This window comes from Ranitomeya imitator, chromosome 6 (genome assembly GCF_032444005.1).
Source record: "Ranitomeya imitator isolate aRanImi1 chromosome 6, aRanImi1.pri, whole genome shotgun sequence".
Lineage (NCBI taxonomy): Eukaryota > Metazoa > Chordata > Amphibia > Anura > Dendrobatidae > Ranitomeya > Ranitomeya imitator.
The window spans coordinates 440,478,376-440,503,456 of NC_091287.1; the positions used below are offsets into that span (position 1 = coordinate 440,478,376).

The window sequence follows — 25,081 nt, forward strand, 5'->3', positions numbered from 1 at the left end:
ATCTGCTCCTGCGTCCTCTAGATCCACTCGGGGCCTTCATCTCCTTATTAAACTCCCTCTTGAAGCGATCCCTGAGTGACCGCCACCGCACGATAATCCTGTTACCTGGAAAGAGAAAGCAAAAATTGGTTACTATACACCACATTAAATCATGCCTAACATAAGGTTATGAAGTGTGAATACTTACGCGCTAGATCCTGGGCCCCAGCATCGAGTTCCTCCCAGTTATCCATAACAGCACTGCACACTTCCTCCCATAGCCGTTGGGTGATTAACTGGTCAGCATGGCGGCGGTCCGACATGTTCCACAGCGGCTCCCGACTTTGTACTTCTTCGATGAGGGTGTCCACATCGATGCCCTCCTCTTCATCATCTTGTTCGGGAGCACGCTGTGAAGCCTAACAAAAAGATAAGAATAAAAAGGGAAAGATTACAACACATGAATTTTACATTTTACTAAACACCAAACCAAAAAGGAACTTACTCTTCGGCGACCGCCGCGATTATCATTCCGACGACTATGGGAGGTGCTTTGAGGAACTCTACGTCGAGCCCCGGATTGTGAAGACTAATTTAAAAAAAAAAATAAAATTAATAATGTTCTTTGATCGAGGCATATGTATTGTGTGCTGTGCTGAATGTTTGTGTTGGGTGTAGTGCATTGTATGTGAGAATCGGTCTGTTCAAAACTTACACTATGCGCTCCCGCTCCTTGTATTTCTCCACCCTGTCCGTCTCCTTCTGTTAGCCCCTCTGCTTCATATTCCTGTGAATACAGAATAAACACATAAAGGCTTAAAATACAATTGCCATTGTTGCACCAAAATAAAAAATTTATGAAGAAAAAAATTAACACCTCAGTTTGCTGATGATGTGCTGGGGGGCTCTCAGAAGAAGACATTATGATCTTGCGTCTATCTTGGGTTGGTCGGTCCCTTGCTTGGGTCCTCTTGGTCCCTAGAATCTGTAAGCATAAAGGGAGTTCTAAGCTACTATACAAAAGGATAGATAGATAGATGCAGCTTTCAGGACTTTACACTTACATCTGTTTCCAAAACTTGGGGCTTGCGTATAGCTTGGGTCGGTCGGTCCCTTGCTTGGGTCCTCTTGGTCCCTAGAATCTGCAAGCATAAAGAGAGTTCTAAGCTACTATACAAAAGGATAGATGCAGCTGTAGGGACTTTACACTTACAACTTTTTAAAAAAAATGGGGAGCCTGCTTGTGTACGTCTTGGGTCAGTACCTACTACAGTACCTACAGTGCCAACTTATTTTTGATTTCCCCCACCACAAAAGAAAAAAAAAATTCTACCGTCAAACTTGATGCACAAGCTGCCAAACCCTCTACCTCCTGTTTCCCCACAAAAAAAAACCCCAAAAATCCATTTAAAACAACACCAAAACTACTTAGAACTTGATATGCGCAATGCGCATGCTGGTAAAACCCACCTAAACAAAGTTTAACCTTATAAAAAATGTTCCTCATTCGAAATTAAAATACCAATCCCCAAAATTGTTAATTATGATTACCCTACAGTTTGTATTTTCTAAAACCAGATAACATATTCTATAGCAAAGATTTGCATTACACATTTGTATATATAACCTTTACTGCATGTTTACCCAATATTACATTTATCTTGAAATGAGACTACTGACAGTTTTGTGAAATTTTTATTACTATATTTTTTTAAATTTTCTTTTTTTTAGGGTACAGTAGGAGCTACACTGCTCTTTATTTGAAATACAAGTACATTATGGAAAACAACAAAGATGCAGAACACATCACACATCATTTATACACACACACAAAACAAATTTTACACCACAGCTATTCAAAATACCAGCATAGTATGAAAAACATATAAACAGGGCAGGCAGGCACACGCACGCACGCACACACAGCCACCTTCTGTCTGTCCCTCGGCACTCTGCTTCTCTGCCCTGTGTAAGCACAGCGGCCGGAAAACAGAGTGGTGACGTCACCGCTGTGCTCTGCTTTACGGCTGGCTGGCGCTCACAATGCAGAGAAGCACAGCACGGGGACAGACAGCGGAATTTACCTTTTTTTTTTTACTTTTACACTGGTAACCAGGGTAAACATCGGGTTACTAAGCGCGGCTCTGCAGTTAGTAACCCGATGTTTACTCTGGTTACCGGCATCGTTGGTCGCTGGAGAGCTGTCTGTGTGACAGCTCTCCAGCAACCAAACAGCGACGCTGCAGCGATCCGGATCGTTGTCGGTATCGCTGCAGCGTGTGACGGTACCTTTAGTAAATACATCAAAAATCAACATTAACCAATATGGCATTGACAAATGCACATGCAACCAACAAGATGCACACAAACATACCTGCAAGCAGAGTCATAACGCAAGCATAACACATGAACAGGCGTAATATTGACGAAGGCATAATAAGGTGCAGGCACATGAACACATACATACAAAAGCACACAGCAGTACAAAAATACACACACACACGGCCATCAGTCCTCCAGCTGGAGCTTGATATATTCACAGTGGCAGGCCTCGGGGTGGATCTGGACTGTAGCAGGGCACTGGCTGTTGCAGGACGACGGCAGGCCTCAGGTTGGATTCAGGTTTTAAAAGCTCTTGCTGTACTCAGTACGTCATACACAAATGCGCACACACACACACACACACACACACACATGCACGCTGGATGTCAGTACTCACATGGCTGTCTCAGGCAGGGTCTGGCTGGCACGGCCTCTCTGGCTGGCTGGCAGGGCCTCTCTGGCTGGCTGGCAGGGCCTGGCTGGCAAGGTCTTGCTTGCAGGGTCTGGCAGTGTGTCTCTGGCTGGCAGGGCCTCTCTGGCTGGCAGGGCCTCTCTGGCTAGCTGGCAGGGCCTCTCTGGCTGGCTGGCAAGGTCTTGCTGGCAGGGTCTGGCTGGGTCTCTCTTGCATTGAAGGGTCTGTCTTGCTGGCTGGTACATTTGGGAATGACCTGTCCTCTTTATATAGTTTTTGGGTTGTCTGGGCAAAGTATCCACTTTTTGGAGCATGCTCAATCAAAAAAAGCGGATTGAGGCGACGGATCCGCCAAAAAGCGGATCGCGACGGATCCGTCACCCATAGGCGCCCATTCTAAAAAAAGGCGGACACGACGGATCCGCCGCGGTCCGCCTTTTCGGCGGCGCCAAAAAACGTTACAAAGTCCGTCAATGTCTAGACAACGTCCGCCAAATATCGACGGATCCGTCGCATGGCGGATGGAACGGACGGCCATCCGCCACAATCCGTCTCTAATGCAAGTCAATGGGAAAATAGCGGATCCGCCAAAAAAAAAATGGCGGATCCGCCATTTCACGAAAATGGCGGTTTTTGACTGACGCCGAAAGACTGAAGTGTGAAAGAGGCCTAAAACGAATCACACGACATTAAACGATACATGGCTTTTTATTTTCCAGCTGAAATGTCAGCTATCGCGGCTGACAGTAATACACTAGACTCATAAGCGGACCTGCTGATACTTTGAATAAATCTGACAACTCGTTCTTTTATAAGGTATCAAGCCTATTATAATAACCAGATGGTATTAGCTGTGAATTAGGACAATTATTATTGCTCGGTCCATCATGCTTTATTATTTATGGTAGTTAAATGCTTAATGTAATGGGTACGCGTTATAATTATAATATTATTCAATAAAGAGTGTCATAATAAAGACATTCACTGAGGCAGACTATTCATTTGTGTCCCCTGTAACAACGGTTTAGTACAAATTATTGTGCAGCTAAACCAATTTTAGACTCAAACACTATGAGCTTTGTAATGGGTAAGTATATGCGCCCTGTCACTGAGCTATTTACTCAACAAGTACCAAGCACCGGAGCTGCCGATCAGAGAAAACCCTCTGAATTTTTCAATAGCAGCTCTCATATCCATCAGGGACACTATCAATAGGAGAAAACATTTGATTTTTCAATGCTGTATTTTTCAGAAAAGAAAATAGCACTGTGTCTTGAAAATTGGTTTCCGACAAAACATATCACAGACACATAATTGAACGGCAGAGTCGGTACATGACGAGCTGGAGCGGGCTTCTAGTGATACATAATTGATGGATCTGGGTTTTTTTTTTACCTCTAGAATTAGTGTGGAATTTCAAGGAATTTTCAATATCTGTAAAGGCATTAACAAATCTGTGAGGCGCAATTGAGTAGAAAGTATAGGAAGCTAGAGAGAAACCGGAGTGGATTTTATGTTTATATAAGAAGTAATTGTATATTTATTGTACCTGATTGAAAACTTCCCAAGAACATTCCGAGCATGAGCGCACAACCTGCAGCCACACTGTGTCACCAGAAATAATGCTATTAACCTGCAGATATGGGGCTAATCTCCAGATTAATAGCGCTATTTACCTGCCCAATGCCGGCACTACCGAATGCTGCGGGAGAAAATGAACTTTATTGCTCCAGGTAGCGTTCCGATTTCAGTCACGGGGGCGGCGCAGTCATAGCTCTGGGAATACAGAGAGGCGACTGTTACCGCACCTTCAAGTCGTTTCTACGCTGTCGTGCATTAATTTAGTTCTTTGTAGCATCTTTTTAGCGCTTTTCCAAGCTTGTTCCATGCAGATCTGCCTGAAAAATGTGTGCACGTGCCTTAAGTTTGGAAGTGCAACCTCTTAGTCAGTGAACCTTGCACCAATATCTGCATTGCTGATATCTTCATTTTTTTTTCTAAAAATAGGCCATCATGTGAAGTTCCCAAACATTTTTACAAGGGTTATCTAGGACCTAAATGTTGTTGGTAACCTATTCATAGGAGAGGCTATCAATATCAGAATGGCGGGGGTCCAACGTTTGGCACCACCGCTCATCAGCGGTCTGGACTTACCATAAATAATGTAGACCACCGGAGCACCACAGCTCAGTGCACTGTGTAGTGGCCATTCTCGGATGTTGGTGTTCAACTTCCATTCATTTCAATAAAAGCTGAGCTTTTCTAGTGGAAAACGGCATCAACACAGTGTAAACTCTGGGTGTTCTGGCTGAAATTGCACAAATAAAGGGTACGGTTGGAGAAGGTTCAGGGGGCTCTACTCAACAGCCAAGTGTGACAATGGTTCAGCGAATTTCTTTGATCAACTCTAATGAAGTATCGTAAAGATGAGTAATTAATATCTAAATAGTTGAACAGTTTTAAAAAAGAAAGGAAAAATTATAGACTTGTTCTTTTCATTTGTTTGTATAAAGAGGTGAAAGATCGACAAAGAAAGAAGTGTGAGTCAAATTTCCTGAAATTTGTGGTTTCACGCACATTCAAACATTTTGAAATTCGATTCATGGTTTGGAAAAAAATATATACCGTAACTTTCTAGGCACCATTTTCCACACTGATGAAGCATCAAAGTGCACATGTGTAATACCTGCATATTTTTTAGTTGCTGCCCAGTCTTCATTTTAAGGCCCTATAATCTATCTTTAATAATATATTTTTTTTTTTATATAGCTCTAACATATTCCGCAGCGCTTTACATTTTGCACACATTATCATCACTGTCCCCGATGGGCTCACAATCTAGATTCCCTATCAGTATGTCTTTGGAATGTGGGAGGAAACCGGAGTGCCCGGAGGAAACCCACGCAAACACGGAGAGAACATACAAACTCTTTGCAGATGTTGTCCTTGGTGGGGTTTGAACCCAGGACTCCAGTGCGGCAAGGCTGCTGTGCTAACCACTGCGCCACCGTGCCGCCCAGATATGACATTTAGTGGATTATCATACCTGTTACAGTGTCGGTCAGTACCTGGGCCATCACAGATCAGCGGTTCACAGTGGAGCACAGTTTGTACGTCAGAGTCGTTTTCCATCTGGAGAGTCACTGGATTAGTCCCTCTCTCTCCTGTAGAGTGTAAGCTCTTATGGTAAGTGGGGTCCTCTCTCTATCCTGGAGAGTGTAATCTCTTATGGTCAGCAGGATGCTCTCTCTTCTGTAGAGTGTAAGCTCTTATGGTCAGCAGGGTCCTCTTCTCTCCTGTAGAATGTAAGCTGTTATGGTCAGCAGGGTCACCTCTCCCCTGTAGAGAGTAAGCTCTTATGGTCAGTGGGGTCCTCTCCCTTATCATGTAGAGTGTAAGCCCTTATGGTCAGCAGGGTCCTCTCTCTTCTGTAGTGAGTAAGCCCTTATGGTCAGCAGGGTTTTCTCTCTCCTTTAGTGAGTAAGCTCTTATGGTCAGCAGGGTCCTCTATCTTCTGTAGAGTATAAGCTCTTATGGTTAGTAGGGTCCTTCCTCTCTCTCTTCTGTAGAGTGTAAGCTCTTATGGTCAGCGGGGTCCTCCCTCTCTCCTGTAGAGTGTAATCTCTTATGGTCAGCAGGGTCCTCTATCTTCTGTAGAGTATAAGCTCTTATGGTCAGTAGGGTCCTTCCTCTCTCTCTTCTGTAGAGTGTAAGCTCTTATGGTCAGCGGGGTCCTCCCTCTCTCCTGTGGAGTGTAATCTCTTATGGTGAGCAGGGTCCTCTATCTCCTGTAGAGTATAAGCTCTTATGGTCAGTAGGGTCCTTCCTCTCTCTCTTCTGTAGAGTGTAAGCTCTTATGGTCAGCGGGGTCCTCCCTCTCTCCTGTGGAGTGTAATCTCTTATGGTCAGCAGGGTCCTCTATCTCCTGTAGAGTATAAGCTCTTATGGTCAGTAGGGTCCTTCCTCTCTCTCTTCTGTAGAGTGTAAGCTCTTATGGTCAGCGGGGTCCTCACTCTCTCCTGGAGAGTGTAATCTCTTATGGTCAGCAGGGTCCTCTATCTTCTGTAGAGTGTAAGCTCTTATGGTCAGTAGGGTCCTTCCTCTCTCTCTTCTGTAGAGTGTAAGCTCTTATGGTTAGTGGAGTCCTCTATCTTCTGTAGAGTATGTAACAAGGTGGCACGGGGTGGTAGTCATAGCTCAGTCCACTAACTCACAGTCAGTGAGCACCCCGGCCCCTTGCACATGAAAAGGCAGTTCCTGGGTCACAGTGGGTTACCACAACAATGGAACGATGTCCTCCAGATGAAGCACGCTTCACACTGTATATAGGGCCCAACAGTGGCCACTTGTATTTTAATAATAAAGGTGTAGAAATGAACAAGAAATGAATGATTCCTATTCCTAGACACAGCAATGGCTGCAGCAGCAAAGTCCATATGACGGAATCTGGATGCTTAAAGTCCCTTCGCGGCGGGGCACCTACGTAGTCCTGGTGCCTGTTTCACTACTGCCCATGAGTCCAGGGCAGCACTCTCTGTCCTAAATGGAGACACACACAAGCCCCAGACAGGGGTCTTCTTCTGTCCCAGAAGGGGACAGACCTCTTGCCTCAGGCCATGCTGCCTGAGCTCTCTCCAGGAAGTAGGAGCTTCCTGATTCTTTGAGGCTGCTAAGCTAGTCCACTAAATTAACCTGTGCTTACCCTGAACTAATCACATACATTGCAATGGTACAACATTAGGGCATTGCAAACACAGCACAACATAACCATAACACATTATATTAATACATATAATGAACAGTGCAATACAATACACATTTATGCATAACCCGCAGTCGGGGCACCGCATGAGGGGCCACATACAGAAAAGGAGAGAGGGAGCAACCGAGGGTCCCTGCCACCTCCTTACAAGTATAAGCTCTTATGGTCAGCAGGGTCCCGTCTCTCTCTCTTCTGTAGAGTGTAAGCTCTTATGGTTAGCGGGGTCACCTCTTCGTCTGCAGAGTATAAGTTCTTATGATAAGTGGGATTCTCCTTCTCTCCTCTCCTCCACATGTATTTGATGAAAAGTTACAAGCTTTCCACTATTGAGAGTCGAATAAATGTATTACCCTTGAATGAAATATTTGGGAAAAAATTTTTGCGAAGTTGACGAATTTAATTTTCAAAAGATCCACTCATCTCTATTTATAAATCATAACCCCATAATGATTAGTTTGATTAAGGCAACTAAATTCCACTTAGGTTCCTAGTGATTATCGGATTGTTATTGTATTCATTCCCCTATTCTGTACAGTACAGAAGAATAATAGAAAAATAATATTATTCCCAGGTTTAAGACCGGATATGCAGTGAAGACATCGTATGTACAATGGCTGCCATTCTGAACCAAATCCTTCATGCATTGTAGTACAAGCAGATAAAATAATCAAGGAATCTGTAAGAACCGTCCTGTGTGTGCAGCACAAAGTAGCTCTGACATACAGTAGCGCTGTGCTGTCAACACCCACAGTCATACATAATACATTAGCATGTCTAGAAAGCATAGCTTGTGGCTTCACTAAATTGTACATGTGGTTTTCATTAAGCTACTTCAAATCGAGGAAAAAAAATCTCTTTTAAATTAGTGAAGGAGGTTGTCAAGAGTCGTTTGTGATGCGATGACAAATATGTCTAGCTATTGTTTTGTTGCCATTGTCTGGGAGAAAACAGCTCTATACAAAAACGTCTTATTATAAATGGATGTGACAAAGTAAAGACAATGAGATATCAGGGCATTGCTATTCTCCAATATGAATGGCAGGACCCCCCAAATACACATGCGGTCAATTACCAGCGTATATTTCACACTGACGCAGAGTTCTAGCATGTGTAATGCCATCTCAGTGTTAATAGGACAGTATCACTTTTAGGTTTTGTTAATAGATATTACATACTGGAGGAGATTTACTGAGTCAAATATGCCAACATTCTTAATTTGTGCAAGGCACCACATTTATCCTTTTTTTTTTTTAGTTACTTTTTCTGACTTTAATGACAAGCGAGCATGGATTAGTGGGAAATGGGTGAGGCTAAAATTTTGACACACCAATATGTTTCTGAAAATTTAGTGCAAAATATGCTAACTAATAAGTAATGTAAACGTAACCTAGGCAGTCAAAAATTGCCCCAAATTGAGGCACTTTGTTAAATTCATGTGTTGAGACTCACATTTTGAGAGCTATAAAAAGTTTTTATCAGGCTGATCTGTATGAGAGCTTGATTTTTCTTGAGAAAAGCTGTACATTTTTATTTTACTATTTTGAGGACCATATTTATGATAATTCAATTACAATTCTTTAATACAGAATTGTTTTAGACAAATATTTAGTTTTTTATTAGTATGAGCAATTATGCATGGGGCATTACAAAGTATGAGTTTTTTCATTTTTTAGATTTCACTCTTTATGATTTTGGAAAAAGGGGGTGATTTAAATGTGTGTGTATAATAGTATGCAAAAGTATGGACACACCTGGTCAAAATTACTGTTGTTGAGCTTGTGAACAGTTAGGTAAGTTGAAGATGAAATGATCTCTAATAAGCCTAAAGTTAAAGATTACTCATTTCCTTTGTATTTTAGACAAAAATATATATATAAGAATATGTGATCAAGGTGATCAAGACGCATGCCAAGACGCATGACAGCTGTGATTCAAAATCATGGTTATTCCACCAAATATTGATTCCTGAACTCTTTCTGAGTTAAAACATGAGTACTGTTGTTTCTAAGTGATTATGAACTTGTTTTCTTTGCATTATTTGAGGTCTGAAAGCACTGTTTCTTTTTTATTATTTTGATGATTTTTCATTTGCTGCAAAAAATACAACATTTTTAGCTTTGAATTTCGGAGACATGTCCTCAGTAGTTTATTGAATAAAACAACAATGTACAATGTACATTTTATGCAAAAATATACCTATAAAGAGAAAAATCAGAGAAACTGAACATTTTGAAGTGGTCTCTTAATTTTTGCCAGAGCTGTATATTGTCATTTTTACATTTTAAAAATTGCAAAAAGGAAAATCGGCAGATGCGAATGTTTAGGCACTCTTGGAGATTTATGTGCTCAGATAACTCTGACCAAGGTTTCAGACCTTAATTAACCTGTTAGGGTTATGGCTTGTTCACTATCATCGTTAGGAAAGGCTAGGTGATGCAAATTTCCCAGCTTACCCCATGCCAAAAAATAGCAGCCATGGGGTCTTCTAAGCAGCTGCCTAGCAGTTTGAAAATGAAAATAGAGGCCCGCAAAGCAGGAGAAAAAAAGCTATAAGAAGATAGCAAATCATTTTCAAGTTGCCCTTTCCTCAGTTTGTAATTAAGAAATGGCAGTTAACAGGAACAGTGCAGGTGAAGATAAGGTCTGCAAGACCAAGCAAAACTTCAGTGACAACTGCTTCTGGGATTACTAAAGAGGCAAATCAGAACTCCCACTTTACTGCAAAAGACTTTCAGAAAGATTTAGAAGACTATGGACTTGTGATACATTGTTCTACTGTTCAGAGACACGTGCACAAATATGGCATTCATGGAAGTGTTCTCAGAAGAAAACCTCTCCTGCATCCCCACTATAATATTGAGTGTCAGAATTATGCAAAAAGAAAACCTAACCCAGCCTGATGCATTTTGGAAACAAGTCCTGTGGACCGATAAGGTTAAAACAGAACTCTATGCCCACAACGATCAAAAATATGTGTGGAGAAAAAAATGCACAGATTTTCAGTAAAAGAGTATCTCGTCAAAAATTAAGCATGGGGGTGGCTCAATCATGCTTTGGGGTTGTATTGCAGCCAACAGCACAGGGAATATTTCACTGGTAGCGAGAAGAATGGTTTCAATGATTTTCAACAAATTTTTGATGCAAACATAACACCATCTGTAAAAAAGCTGAAGTTGAAAAGTGGACGGCTTCTACAAATGAATCATGATCCTAAACACACATCAAAATCCACAATAGACTACCTCAAAAGGCCATAAGTTGAAAGTTTTCCAATGACCTTCACAGTGAACGTGATCTGAATAGCATTGGCTAGACCTCAATGTAGCAGTGAATGCAAACGACCTAGGAATCTCATAGAACTGGAAGAATGGATGAAAATCTCTCAAACAAGAATTGATAGACTATTGTCTGGCTAGGAAAAGCATTTACAAGCTGTGATACTTTCAAAGGGGGGTGCTACTGTGAACTAACCATGAGGGGTACACAAAATATTGCATCAGACCATTTTCCTTTTTGTAATTTTTATAATGTAAAAGATACAAATATATATATACACAGGGTAGGCCATTTATATCGATACACCTAAATAAAATGGGAATGATATCAGCTTGCTGTTTGTGGCACATTAGTATATGGGAGAGGGAAAACTTTTCAAGATGGGTGGTGACCATGGTGGCTATTTTGAAGTCGGCCATTTTGGATCCAACTTAATTTTTTCAATGGGAAGAGGGTCATGTGACACATCAAACTTATTGAGAATTTCATAAGAAAAACAATGGTGTGCTTGGTTTTAACGTTTTAACATAACTTTATTCTTTCATGAGTTATTTGCAAGTTTATGACCACTTATAAAATGTGTTCAAAGTGCTGCCTATTTTGTTGGATTGTCAATGAAACCCTCTTCTCCCACTCTTGACACACTGATAGCAACACAGCAGAATAAATGCTAGCACAGGCTTCCAGTATCCATTGTTTCAGATGCTGCACATCTCGTATCTTCACGGCATAGACAATTGCCTTCAGATGACCCCAAAGATAAATGTCTAAGGGGGTCAGATTGGGAGACCTTGGAGGCCATTCAACTGGCCAACGATGACCAATCCACTTTCCAGGAAACTGTTCATGTAGGAATGCTCGGACCTGACACCCAAGATGGTGCACCACAACATTATGGGTGTCAGGTCCGAGCATTCCTACATGAACAGTTTCCTGGAACGTGGATTGGTGGTCGTGGACCAGTTGAATGGCCACCAAGGTCTCCCAATCTGCCCCCCTTAGAGTTTTATCTTTGGGGTCATCTGAAGGCAATTGTCTATGCTGTGAAGATACGAGATGTACAGCATCTGAAAACAACGGATACTGGAAGCCTGTGCTAGCATTTCTTTTGCGGTGTTGCTATTATAGTAACATAGTAACATAGTAACATAGTTAGTAAGGCCGAAAAAAGACATTTGTCCATCCAGTTCAGCCTATATTCCATCATAATAAATCCCCAGATCTGCGTCCTTCTACAGAACCTAATAATTGTATGATACAATATTGTTCTGCTCCAGGAAGACATCCAGGCCTCTCTTGAACCCCTCGACTGAGTCTGCCATCACCACCTCCTCAGGCAAGCAATTCCAGATTCTCACCACCCTAACAGTAAAGAATCCTCTTCTATGTTGGTGGAAAAACCTTCTATCCTCCAGACGCAAAGAATGCCCCCTTGTGCCCGTCACCTTCCTTGGTATAAACAGATCCTCAGCGAGATATTTGTATTGTCCCCTTATATACGTATACATGCTTATTAGATCGCCCCTCAGTCGTCTTTTTTCTAGACTAAATAATCCTAATTTCGCTAATCTATCTGGGTATTGTAGTTCTCCCATCCCCTTTATTAATTTTGTTGCCCTCCTCTGTACTCCCTCTAGTTCCATTATATCCTTCCTGAGCACCGGTGCCCAAAACTGGACACAGTACTCCATGTGCGGTCTAACTAGGGATTTGTACAGAGGCAGTATAATGCTCTCATCATGTGTATCCAGACCTCTTTTAATGCACCCCATGATCCTGTTTGCCTTGGCAGCTGCTGCCTGGCACTGGCTGCTCCAGGTAAGTTTATCATTAACTAGGATCCCCAAGTCCTTCTCCCTGTCAGATTTACCCAGTGGTTTCCCGTTCAGTGTGTAATGGTGATATTGATTCCTTCTTCCCATGTGTATAACCTTACATTTGTCATTGTTAAACCTCATCTGCCACCTTTCAGCCCAAGTTTCCATCTTATCCAGATCCATCTGTAGCAGAATACTATCTTCTCTTGTATTAACTGCTTTACATAGTTTTGTATCATCTGCAAATATCGATATTTTACTGTGTAAACCTTCTACCAGATCATTAATGAATATGTTGAAAAGAACGGGCCCCAATACCGACCCCTGCAGTACCCCACTGGTCACAGCGACCCAGTTAGAGACTATACCATTTATAACCACCCTCTGCTTTCTATCACTAAGCCAGTTACTAACCCATTTACACACATTTTCCCCCAGACCAAGCATTCTCATTTTGTGTACCAACCTCTTGTGCGGCACAGTATCAAACGCTTTGGAAAAATTGAGATATACCACGTCCAATGACTCACCGTGGTCCAGCCTATAGCTTACCTCTTCATAAAAACTGATTAGATTGGTCTGACAGGAGCGATTTCTCATAAACCCATGCTGATATGGAGTTAAACAGTTATTCTCATTGAGATAATCCAGAATAACATCCCTCAGAAACACTTCAAATATTTTACCAACAATAGAGGTTAGACTTACTGGCCTATAATTTCCAGGTTCACTTTTAGAGCCCTTTTTGAATATTGGCACTACATTTGCTATGCGCCAGTCCTGCGGAACAAACCCCGTCGCTATAGAGTCCCTAAAAATAAGAAATAATGGTTTATCTATTACATTACTTAGTTCTCTTAGTACTCGTGGGTGTATGCCATCCGGACCCGGAGATTTATCTATTTTAATCTTATTTAGCCGGTTTCGCACCTCTTCTTGGGTTAGATTGGTGACCCTTAATATAGAGTTTTCATTGTTTCTTGGGATTTCACCTAGCATTTCATTTTCCACCGTGAATACCGTGGAGAAGAAGGTGTTTAATATGTTAGCTTTTATCTCTTCATCTACAACCATTCTTTCCTCACTATTTTTTAAGGGGCCTACATTTTCAGTTTTTATTCTTTTACTATTGATATAGTTGAAGAACAGTTTAGGATTAGTTTTACTCTCCTTAGCAATGTGCTTCTCTGTTTCCTTTTTGGCAGCTTTAATTAGTTTTTTAGATAAAGTATTTTTCTCCCTATAGTTTTTTAGAGCTTCAATGGTGCCATCCTGCTTTAGTAGTGCAAATGCTTTCTTTTTACTGTTAATTGCCTGTCTTACTTCTTTGTTTAGCCACATTGGGTTTTTCCTATTTCTAGTCCTTTTATTCCCACAAGGTATAAACCACTTACAGTGCCTATTTAGGATGTTCTTAAACATTTTCCATTTATTATCTGTATTCTTATTTCTGAGGATATTGTCCCAGTCTCCAGATTAAGGGCATCTCTAAGCTGGTCAAACTTTGCCTTCCTAAAGTTCAGTGTTTTTGTGACTCCCTGACAAGTCCCCCTAGTGAAAGACAGGTGAAACTGTACAATATTGTGGTCGCTATTTCCTAGATGCCAGGCCACCTGCAGATTTGTTATTCTGTCAGGTCTATTAGATAGTATTAGGTCTAAAAGTGCTGCTCCTCTGGTTGGATTCTGCACCAATTGTGAAAGATAATTTTTCTTGGTTATTAGCAGAAACCTGTTGCCTTTATGAGTTTCACAGGTTTCTGTTTCCCAGTTAATATCCAGGTAGTTAAAGTCCCCCATAACCAGGACCTCATTATGGGTTGCAGCTTCATCTATCTGCTTTAGAAGTAGACTTTCCATGATTTCTGTTATATTTGGGGGTTTGTAACAGACCCCAATGAGAATTTTGTTACCATTTTTCCCTCCATGAATTTCGACCCATATGGACTCGACATCCTCATTCCCTTCGCTAATGTCCTCCCTTAAAGTGGACTTTAGACAAGACTTTACATAGAGACAAACCCCTCCTCCTCTCCGATTTTTACGATCCTTTCTAAACAGACTGTAACCCTGTAAGTTAACTGCCCAGTCATAGCTTTCATCTAACCATGTCTCGGTTATTCCCACTATGTCAAAGTTACCTGTAGATATTTCTGCTTCTAGTTCTTCCATCTTGTTTGTCAGGCTTCTGGCGTTTGCGAGCATGCAGTTTAGAGGATTTTGTTTTGTTCCAATCTCCTTGCTGTGGATTGTTTTAGAAATGTTCTTACCTCCCATCTGAGTATGTTTTCCTGGGTTTTCTTTGTTCGAGTCTAATGTTTTTCTTCCCGTCCCCTCTTCTTCTAGTTTAACGCCCTCCTGATGAGTGTAGTGAGTCTTCTGGCAAATGTGTGTTTCCCAGGTTTGTTGAGGTGTAGTCCGTCTCTGGCGAGGAGTCCATCGTACAAATAATTCACACCGTGGTCCAGGAATCCGAATCCTTGTTGTCTGCACTATCGTCTTAGCCAGTTGTTCGCATCAAGGATCCTGTTCCATCTCCTGGTGCCATGCCCGTCTACTGGAAGGATAGAAGAAAAAACTACCTGTGCATCCAGTTCCCTTACTTTCTTCCCCAACTCTTCAAAGTCCTTGCAGATTGTTGGTAGGTCCTTCCTTGCCGTGTCATTGGTGCCAACATGTATCAGAAGAAATGGGTGGACGTCCTTGGAGCTGAAGAGCTTTGGTATCCTATCGGTCACATCCTTGATCATCACACCTGGAAGGCAGCATAATTCTCTTGCGGTTATGTCCGGTCTGCAGATGGCTGCTTCTGTGCCTCTCAGTAGTGAGTCTCCCACCACCACCACTCTTCGTTGCTTCTTGGCTGTACTTTTTGCTGTCACTTGTTGCTGTGTGCCCTTTTCTTTTTTGATTGCTGGTATTGCTTCATCCTTAGGTGTGCCATCTTCATCCTCTACAAAGATTTGATATCGGTTCTTCAGTTGTGTGGTTGGTGATTTCTCCATGGTCTTCTTGCTTCTTTTGGTCACATGCTTCCACTCATCTGCTTTTGGAGGTTCTCTGACACTTTTTTCACCTTCTGTGACCAGTAGAGATGCTTCTGTTCTGTCTAGGAAGTCTTCATTCTTTTTGATGAGTTTCAAAGTTGCTATTCTTTCTTCCAGACCCCGCACCTTTTCTTCTAAAAGGGCCACTAGTCTACACTTCTGACAGGTGAAATTGGATTCTTCTTCTGGTCGATCTGTGAACATGTAGCACATGCTGCAGCTCACCATGTAGGTTGTCACATCTGCCATGTTGCTCCTAGATCCTGCTGACTTGCTGTGTGTTTTCCTTCTTGTGTAATCTACTCAGCCAAGCTTTCTTGCAATAATGTTCTACAGGCAAAAATTATCCTCCTCAAGCTTGAATCCCTGGTTTGGTGATGCTTTCCAAGCAGCTGGTCTCGGCTGTACCCAACGATCTTCTTGCTGAGGGAGACTCTTCGCTTTTCCCAGAAGGCACCTGGAATATGCAAATTATCCTCCTCAAGCTTGAATCCCTGGTTTGGTATCAGTGTGTCAAGAGAATTATATTAAATATTTTCTTCACATTTTATAAAAATAGAGATTCAAGACCAAATGTATTGACACACTTAAAATTGTTCCATTAAGAGAAGTATTCCTGCTTGAAAATTATTGCAATTACATGTTTATTTCCTTGGGTGTATTGGAACAACACAAATGAAAACAGAGAAAAAAAAAAGTTAATTGGACATAATTTCACACAAACCCCCAAAAATGGACCGGAGAAAATTGTTGGCACCCTCAACTTAATATTTGGTTGCACAGCCTTTGGATAAATAACTGTAATCAATCGCTTTCTATAGCAATCAACAAGCTTCTTACACCTGTCAACTTGAATTTTGGACCACTCTCCTTCTGCAAATTGCTCCAGGTCTCTCCTATTTGATGGGTGTCTTTTCCCAACAGCAATTTTAAGATCTTTCCACAGGTGTTCAAAGGGATTTAGACTCCACCTTGTTGCTGGACACTTCAGAACTCTCCAGTCCTTTGTTCCCATAAATTTCTGGGTGCTTATTGAAGTATATTTGGGGTCATTGTCTGCTGGAAGACCCTAAAATGCATACTCATGTTTCTGACACTGGGCACTAAATTGCAACCCGAAATCCTTTGGTAATCTTCTGATTTCATGATGCCTTGCACAGAGTCAAGGCATCCAGTGCCTGAAGCAGCAAAACAACCGCAAAACACATTTGAACCTCCACCATATTTGACAATATTGCAGTATTGCAGTCTTTTCTTTGTACTCTTCTTGCGCTTTTGGTAAACAGTAGAATAATGTGCTTTACCAAAGAATTCTATTTTGGTCTCCTCTGTCCACATTATGTTTTCTTGGGAGGATATTGGCTTACTCACGTACATTTTGGCAAACTTCAGTCTAGTTTTTTTATGTCTCTGTGTCAGCAGTGGGGTCCTCCTTGGTCTCCTGTCATAGCGTTTCATATCATTGAAATGTTGACAGATAGTTGCGCTGACAACGATGCACCCTGAGCCTGCAGGACAGCTTGAATTTCTTTGGAAGTTAATTGGGGCTGCTTAACAACCATCCACACTATCCTGCATTGCAAGCTTTCATCAATTTTTCTCTGTCGTCAACGGAGATTAGCAACAGTGACATTGGGTGTAAACTTCTTAATTATGTTGCGCACTGTGGATAAAGGAACATCAAGATCTCTGCAGATGGATTTGTAACTTTGAGATTGTTGATATTTTTCAACAATTTTGGTTCTTAATTCCTCAGACCGTTCTCTTCTCTTCTTTCTGTTCTACATGCTTAGTGTGGCACACAGACACAAAATACAAATATTGAGTTAACGTCACCCCTTTTTATCTGGTTTCAGGTGTGATTTTTATATTGCCCACACCTGTTGCTTGCCACATATGAGTTTGACTGAGTGTCACATGTTTGAAAAAACCTTATTAACCCATATTTTTTGGAAAGGGTCCAACAATTTTGTCCTGCCCATTTTGGAAGTTATGTGTGAAATTATGTCCAATTTACTGCATATCCTGGGTCAAGGCAGCTGTAGCTTTGCAAGTGTGACCTGCAACTATACAAGAGCTGATTGGTACAATTGGTACAGGCGAATCTGCAGCAGCAGCAAGCTCAGCAGGAGACTAATAAACAGTTGATTCAGCAGTTCCAGCTACATCAGATACCAATACAGCAGCAGCAGCAAGTCAAAGGTCATGAGGGAGTTGTGCAAGACACTGAACATTTCACAACTCAGAATCTCAGTGTACAATCCCCAGATGGATGGACTGGTGGAGAGGTTTAACAAAACATTTAAGGCTATGTTGAAGAAAGCAGTGGAGAAGAATGTCCTAGACTGGGATGGTCTGCTTTTGTTATTCTCCATCAGTGAAATTCTCCAAGCTTCTACAGGCTTTTCTCCGTTTGAACTACTCTATGGCCAACACCTTTGAGGACTCCTGGATGTGACAAGTGTCCTGGAAAGATGAGACTGCACCCTATTGGAGCATAGGAGAACAAGATGCAAGAGAAGATTGCCAATATGATGCCCATTGTGAAGGAGCACCTCATTAAGGCACAGAAAGCACAATCCAGAGTGTATAATAGATGAGCCAGGGTGAGACAGTTCAACCCAGGGGATCAAGTACTTGTATTGGTGCCCACTGTGGAGAGTAAGTTCCTGGCCAAGTAGCAGGGCTCCTATGAAGTGGTAGAGAAATTGGTGAGGTCAACTATAAAATCTACCAACCAGGGAAGAGGAAGCCCTACAAGGTTTACCTTGTCAACCTGATTAAATCTTGGCAGGACAGAGAACCCATGGATGCTCCTTGTATGGTGGGCAAGTCTCAAATCGGCGTGGAAGATGTTAAGGTAGCAGACACCTTGTCTAGCTCATAGAAACAGCAATGTCAGGAACTGTTGCAGCAGAATAAAGACCTGTTTTTTGAATTTCCAGGTCTCACTCAGGTCATAGAGCATGAGATGGTTGCAGAGCCTCATATTCGCGTTAACCTGGAACCGTATTGGATTCTAGAAGCACGCCCAGAGGTGATCTTGAAAGAGGTGAAGTGGATGCTGAATCTAGGAGTCACTGAAGAGTCCAAGAGTGACTGGTCCAATCCCATAGTGCTGGTGCCAAATCCAGATGAAGAGTGGCGGTTCTTTAATGACTACAGGAAGCTCAATGAGGTCTCAAAGTTTGACACCAATGTACAGGGTAGATGAACTGATTAAAAAGCTAGGGCCGGCAAGGTACATTACCACACTTGACCTCATGATATGGTTTTTTCCAGTACAGAAGGATGCCTTTTTAGTTGCTTAGAGCTCCAGCTACCTTCCATGGACCAGATCCTAGCTCCCCACAAGAAGTCAGAACAAAAGTCAGAATAAGCAAAGAATAATACCAAGACCGAGGGAGGCAGAAGCCTCGTCCCCTAAGTATATGCATAAATGCAAACAAAAAATTCATCAGTTAGTGTACTACTCCCAAAATTATGAAAACACAGAGCACCATAGAGTACAATAGACACCAAGAGGTAGCATAAAAACCAAGTGATCATTTATTAAACACAATTACATACAGCAGGTGGACCAAATAGTAGAAGTAGTCAAAGTGCTAGGGGTGTGTAGACACAGAGCCTCAATAACCTCAATATGTATGTAACCATCACAATAGTAGTGGGTACAAATACAGGAGGCTACTAATAAATATCATAAAGTATGTCCCACAGGGCAAACCCTCCAAAAATCACTGCTGAAACCCCTTTATACCCTTTACTATTGTGATGGTTATATACATACTAGATGGTGGCCCGATTCTAACGCATTGGGTATTCTAGAATATGCATGTCCACGTAGTATATTGCACAGCCCACGTAGTATATTGCCCAGCCACGTAGTATGTTGCCCAGTCATGTAGTATATTGCCCGGCCACGTAGTATATTGCCCAGCCATGTAGTATATTGCCCAGTTACGTAGTGTATTGCCCAGTAAGGTAGTATACAGCACAGAGCCACATAGTATATTACACAGCGACGTAGTATACAGCACAGAGCCACATAGTATATTGCCCAGCCACGTGGTATATTGGCCAGTCACGTAGTATATTGCCAAGTCACGTAGTATATTACCCAGCTACGTAGTATATTGCCCAGCCATGTATGTCACAGGTTAAAAAATTAAAAATAAACATATACTCACCTTCCGAGGGAGCCCTTGTAGTCATGTCGCCTGTGTGTGGTGCACTCGGCAGCTTCCGGTCCCAGGGTTGGTAGCGCAGGACCCGTGATGACGTCCCGGTCACATGACCGTGACGTCATGGCAGGTCCTTCTCCCGCAGGCGCGCAGGACCTGTGATGAGGTCGCGGTCACATGACCGTGACGTCATGGCAGGTCCTTGTCGCATACCATCCTTGCCACCGAAACCTGCCGCTTGAATGGAGCGGTTACCGCAGCGTCACGAGGAGCGGGAAAGGCAGCAGAAGGTGAGTATATAATGATTTTTTTATTTTTTTATTATTTTTAACATTAGATCCTTTTACTATTACCACTGGCATTAACTCTGTGTGAGCGGTGACTGCGGGGAGTATGGAGCGGCCACTGACTGCGGGGAGGAAGGAGTGGCCATGTTGCCGCCGGACTGCACCTGTCGCTGATTGGTCGTGGCAATGGTCGTGGGCGTTTTGCCACGACCAATCAGCGACTTGGATTCCATGACAGACAGAGGCCGCGACCAATAAATATCCGTGACAGACAGAAGGACAAACGGAAGTGACCCTTAGAAAATTATATAGTAGATTGAGGTTATTGAGGCTCTGTGTCTACACACCCCTAGCGCTTTGACTACTTCTACTATTTGGTCCACCTGCTGTACCAGCAGGTTTCTCTACTGTCCCTCTTCTTTTCTGCTTTAATTATTTGGCTAAACTTTATATGTATCTAATTTTGTTTAATAAATGATTACTTGGTTTTTATGCTACCTCTTGGTGTCTATTGTACTCCATGGTGCTCTGTGTCCCCACAAGAAGTATGCAGCTACCTACCTTGATGACATCGTGAACTTCAGCCAGGATCCGGGAAGTCATCTGAGAAAGTCCAGGTGATAATTGATGTTCTACGGAAGGCCGGGTTTTGCCTAAATAAGAAGAAATTTGCCATTGGCATGGATGAAGCTAAATATTTGGGTAAGTCGTAGGCAGGGATGAAATGAAGCCCAAAACAGATAAAGTTGACACGATCTGGAGTTGGCCACAACCTCTTTCAAAGAAGCAGGTCAGGACATTCCTGCGCATCGTGGGCTACTACTTCTGGTTCATCCCTAACTTCGCCATGATAGCCAACCCTCTGATGGACCTCCTTAAAGGGACAAAGACGGCTATGGCTAAGTGGTCTCCAGAAGCTGAGATGGCCTTCCAGGAACTGAAGATAGCCCTGTGTAAACAGTCAGTGATGGTGGCACCTGATTTCTCTAAGGAGTTTGTGGTCCAGTTGGTAATGTCAGATGTTGGGATGGGTGCTGTCTTATCACAAGAGGTGAACAGTAGTGATGAGCGAGTATTGTCGTTACTCAGGTTTCTCCGAGCATGCTAGGGTGGTCTCCGAGTATTTCAGCGTGCCGGGAGATTTAATTTTTGTCGATGCAGCTGCATGATTTGTAGCTGCTAGACAGCTTGATTACATGTGGGGGTTTGTCATGAATAGGTAATTCAGAACCACAATGGACCTTGAAGTTCAGAGCACACAAAGTGACCTGACAACCAAAAAACATAGGACGAGCTCTGAGACGTGGGAACTCTGCTGACCGCAATCCCTAATCCTATCACACCACACTAGAGGTAGCCGTAGATTGCGCCTAACGCTCCCTATGCAACTCGGCACAGCCTGAGAAACTAGCTAGGCCTGAAGATAGAAAAATAAGCCTACCTTGCCTCAGATAAATTCCCCAAAGGAAAAGGCAGCCCCCCACATATAATGACTGTGAGTTAAGATGAAAATACAAACACAGAGATGAAATAGATTTAGCAAAGTGAGGCCCGACTTACTGAATAGACCGAGGATAGGAAAGATAGCTTTGCGGTCAACACAAAAACCTACAAACAACCACGCAGAGGGGCAAAAAGACCCGACTAACGGTACGGAGGTGCTCCCTCTGCGTCTCAGAGCTTCCAGCAAGCAAGAAAAACCAATATAGCAAGCTGGACAGAAAATATAGCAAACAAAAGTAACACAAGCAGAACTTAGCTTATGCTGAGCAGACAGGCCACAGGAACGATCCAGGAGGAAGCAAGACCAATACTAGAACATTGACTGGAGGCCAGGATCAAAGCACTAGGTGGAGTTAAATAGAGCAGCACCTAACGACTTAACCTCATCACCTGAGGAAGGAAACTCAGAAGCCGCAGTACCACTCACATCCACCAACGGAAGCCCATAGACAGAATCAGCCGAAGTACCACTTGTGACCACAGGAGGGAGCTCGACCACAGAATTCACAACAGGGGTTGCTTAACAAACAGGCAATCCCTGCATGTGTTCAAGCTGTCTAGCATCCACAAATCATGCAGCTGCTTCGACATAAAATAAATCTCCGAAAACGCCAAAATACTCGGAGACCACCCGAGCATGCTCGGAGAAACCCGAGTAACGAGCATACTCGCTCATCACTAGTGAACAGAGAAGAGCACCCCATAATGTATTTAAGTTGAAAGCTATCATACTGCGAGAAGTATTACTCCATAGTGGAGTAACAGTGCTGAGAAGTGTCTTAATGGGCCTGGATTATGTGTCTGGGTTCTACAAGTAGCTGAAAGAGCTGGGTGGGATCAACTGCCTGGTCTTCAGTTTCTAGAACAATTTCAAGGGTATATAGTCAGTATTTCTGTATATAGTCAGTATTCACAGAAGTAATTATAAGCTGCACACTACTTTTTTTCTGGCTTTCAGAAATCTCTAGCTTAGCATTGAAATAAAATGTTTAACTTAGTTTAACCCCTTCCCGTACTATTACTGCGGAGGTCGGGTCCCCTGCTTTGATGTGGGCTCCGGAACTGAGCCCACCTCAAAGCCCGGACATGTCAGCTGTTTTGAACAGCTGACATGTTCCCGCAATAGTGGTGGGTGAAATCGCGATTCACCCGCCACTATTAACCTGTTAAATTCTGCTGTCAAATGCTGACAGCGGCATTTAACTACCACTTCCGACCGCGCGGCCGGAAAAGGGCGCATCGCTGACCCCGTCACCTGATCAGGGGTCGGCGATGGGTCAGGATGATAACCATAGAGGTCCTTGACACCCCTATGGTTACTAATGCCGGCCTGCTGTGAGCACGCCCCTGTGATCAGCGCTCATAGCAAGCCTGCATTTCAGCTACATAGCAGCGATCTGATGATCGCTGCTATGTAGCTGTGCCGATCGAGTGGTGCCAGCTTCTAGCCTCCCATGGAGGCTATTGAAGCATGGCAAAAGTAAAAAAAAATGTTTTTAAAAATATGAAAAAAATAAAAAATATATAAAAGTTTAAATCGCCCCCCTTTCGCCCCATTCAAAATAAAACAATAAAAAAAAAATCAAACCTACACATATTTGGTATCGCCCCGTTCAGAATTGCCCGATCTATAAAAAAGGATGCGTTTTTTTCCCATAGACTTGTATTGGCGACGCATGGCGACGGATTGCCACACGTCGCGTCTGTCGTGCACTGGATCTGTCGGAATTTGGCGGCCTGTCATCTGGCAAAAACGTTGATTGTAAGGCCTCTTTCACACTTCCATCTTTCATTTCCCGTCAGAATGCGTCGTTTTGTGAAAAAAACGCATCCTGCAAATTTTCCCACAGGTTGCGTTTTTTCCCCATAGACTTGTATTGGCGACGCATCGTGACGGATTGCCATACATCGTGTCCGTCGTGCACTGGATCTGTCGGAATTTGGCGGCCCGTCGTCTGGAAAAAACGTTGATTGTAATGTTTTTTGTCTGCGTCGGGAAAATGTGTCGCGACTAGTGTTGAGCAATCCGATACTGCAAATATCGTGTATCGGCCGATATTCGCTGTATCGAAATTCCGATACCGAGTTCCGATACTTTTGCGATATCGGATACGGGAATCGGAAGTTCCCATAGTGCAATGATGCACTATAATGGAGTATGGGTGGTGCGTGGGTGGAGACTGCATGTCTGTGTGTGCAGGCAGGGTCTGTGCATGACCATGGGGATCTGTGCGTGCCTGCTGGGGGTCCGTGCGTGCCTGCCGGGGGTCTGTGGGGGCCTGCCGGGGCTCTGTGCGGGTCTGCCGGGACTTTGTGCAGGCTGCCGGGTGTCTGTGCGTGCCTGCCGGTGCTCTGTGTGGGCTGCCGGGGGTCTGTACGAGATGTTGGGGGTCTGTGCGGGCTGCCGGGGGTCTGTGAGGGCTGCCGGGGGTCTGTGCGGGCTGCTAGGGCTCTGTGAGGGCTGCCGGGGGTCTGTGCGTGCCTGCCAGGGCTCTGTGCGAGCTGACGGGGCTCTGTGCAGGCTGCCGGGGGTCTGTGCGGGCCTTTTGCTACTCTATGCGGGTTGCCGGGGGTTTGTGAGGGTCTGCCGGGGCTCTGTGTGAGCTGACGGGGCTCTGTGCAGGCTGCCGGGGGTCTGTGCAGGCCTGCCGCTACTCTGTGCGGGCTGCCAGGGGTTTGTGCAGGTCTGCCAGGGCTCTGTGCAGGCTGCCGGGGGTCTATGTGTGCCTGCCGGGACTCTGTGCGAGCTGCTGGAGCTCTGTGTGGGCTGCTGGGGGTCTGTGCGGGCCTGCTGGGGCTCTGAACGAGATGCCGGGGGTCTGTGCGGGCTGCCGGGGGTCTGTGTGTGACTGCTGGGGGCTCTGTGCGGGCTGCTGGGGCTCTGTGTGGGCTGCTGGGGGTCTGTGCATGCATGCAGGGGGGCTCTGTGCGGGCTGCCGGGGCTCTGTGCAGGCTGCCGGGGCTCTGTGCAGGCTGCCGAGGGTCTGTGCGTGCCTGCCGGGGGCCCTGTGCAGGCTGCCAGGGCTCTGTGCGGGCTGCTGGGGCTCTGTGCGGGCTGACGGGGCTCTGTGTGGGCTGCCGGGGCTCTTTGCGTGTGTGCAGGCATCGTCCGATGGGACTATAAGTCCCATCGGACGATGCCTGCTACAGTGACAGTGATTGACCCATTAGCCAATGATGGGACAGTAGTAGTCCCATCATCCGGCTAATTTGTTGAATGTAAAAGAAAAAAAATACTACATACATACTACTGTACATACATACTACATACATACTACATAAATACAACCCAACATACTACATACATACATACATACTACATACATACTACATATTACATACATACTACATACGAGGGGCGATCCAAAAGTAATGATAATCAATACTAAACACAATGAATATAGTCAAAAAAATTTTTTATTTTTCTACGTAGTTTCCTAACAAGTCTATACATTTAGTCCATCTCTTTTCTAAACTTAGAATTCCCTTCGAA

General features: G+C 43.6%; 1 long non-coding RNA gene across 1 annotated transcript; it reads right to left on the bottom strand.

Annotated features, from left to right (window-relative positions):
• LOC138641449 (uncharacterized) lies at positions 1-1,188 on the bottom strand. The gene is made up of 4 exons (XR_011313843.1): positions 1,044-1,188; positions 857-964; positions 695-766; positions 1-568 (listed from the first exon to the last, which is right to left on the bottom strand). It is a non-coding gene; the product is annotated as an uncharacterized lncRNA (long non-coding RNA).
• Between the last annotated feature and the right edge of the window lie 23,893 nt (positions 1,189-25,081).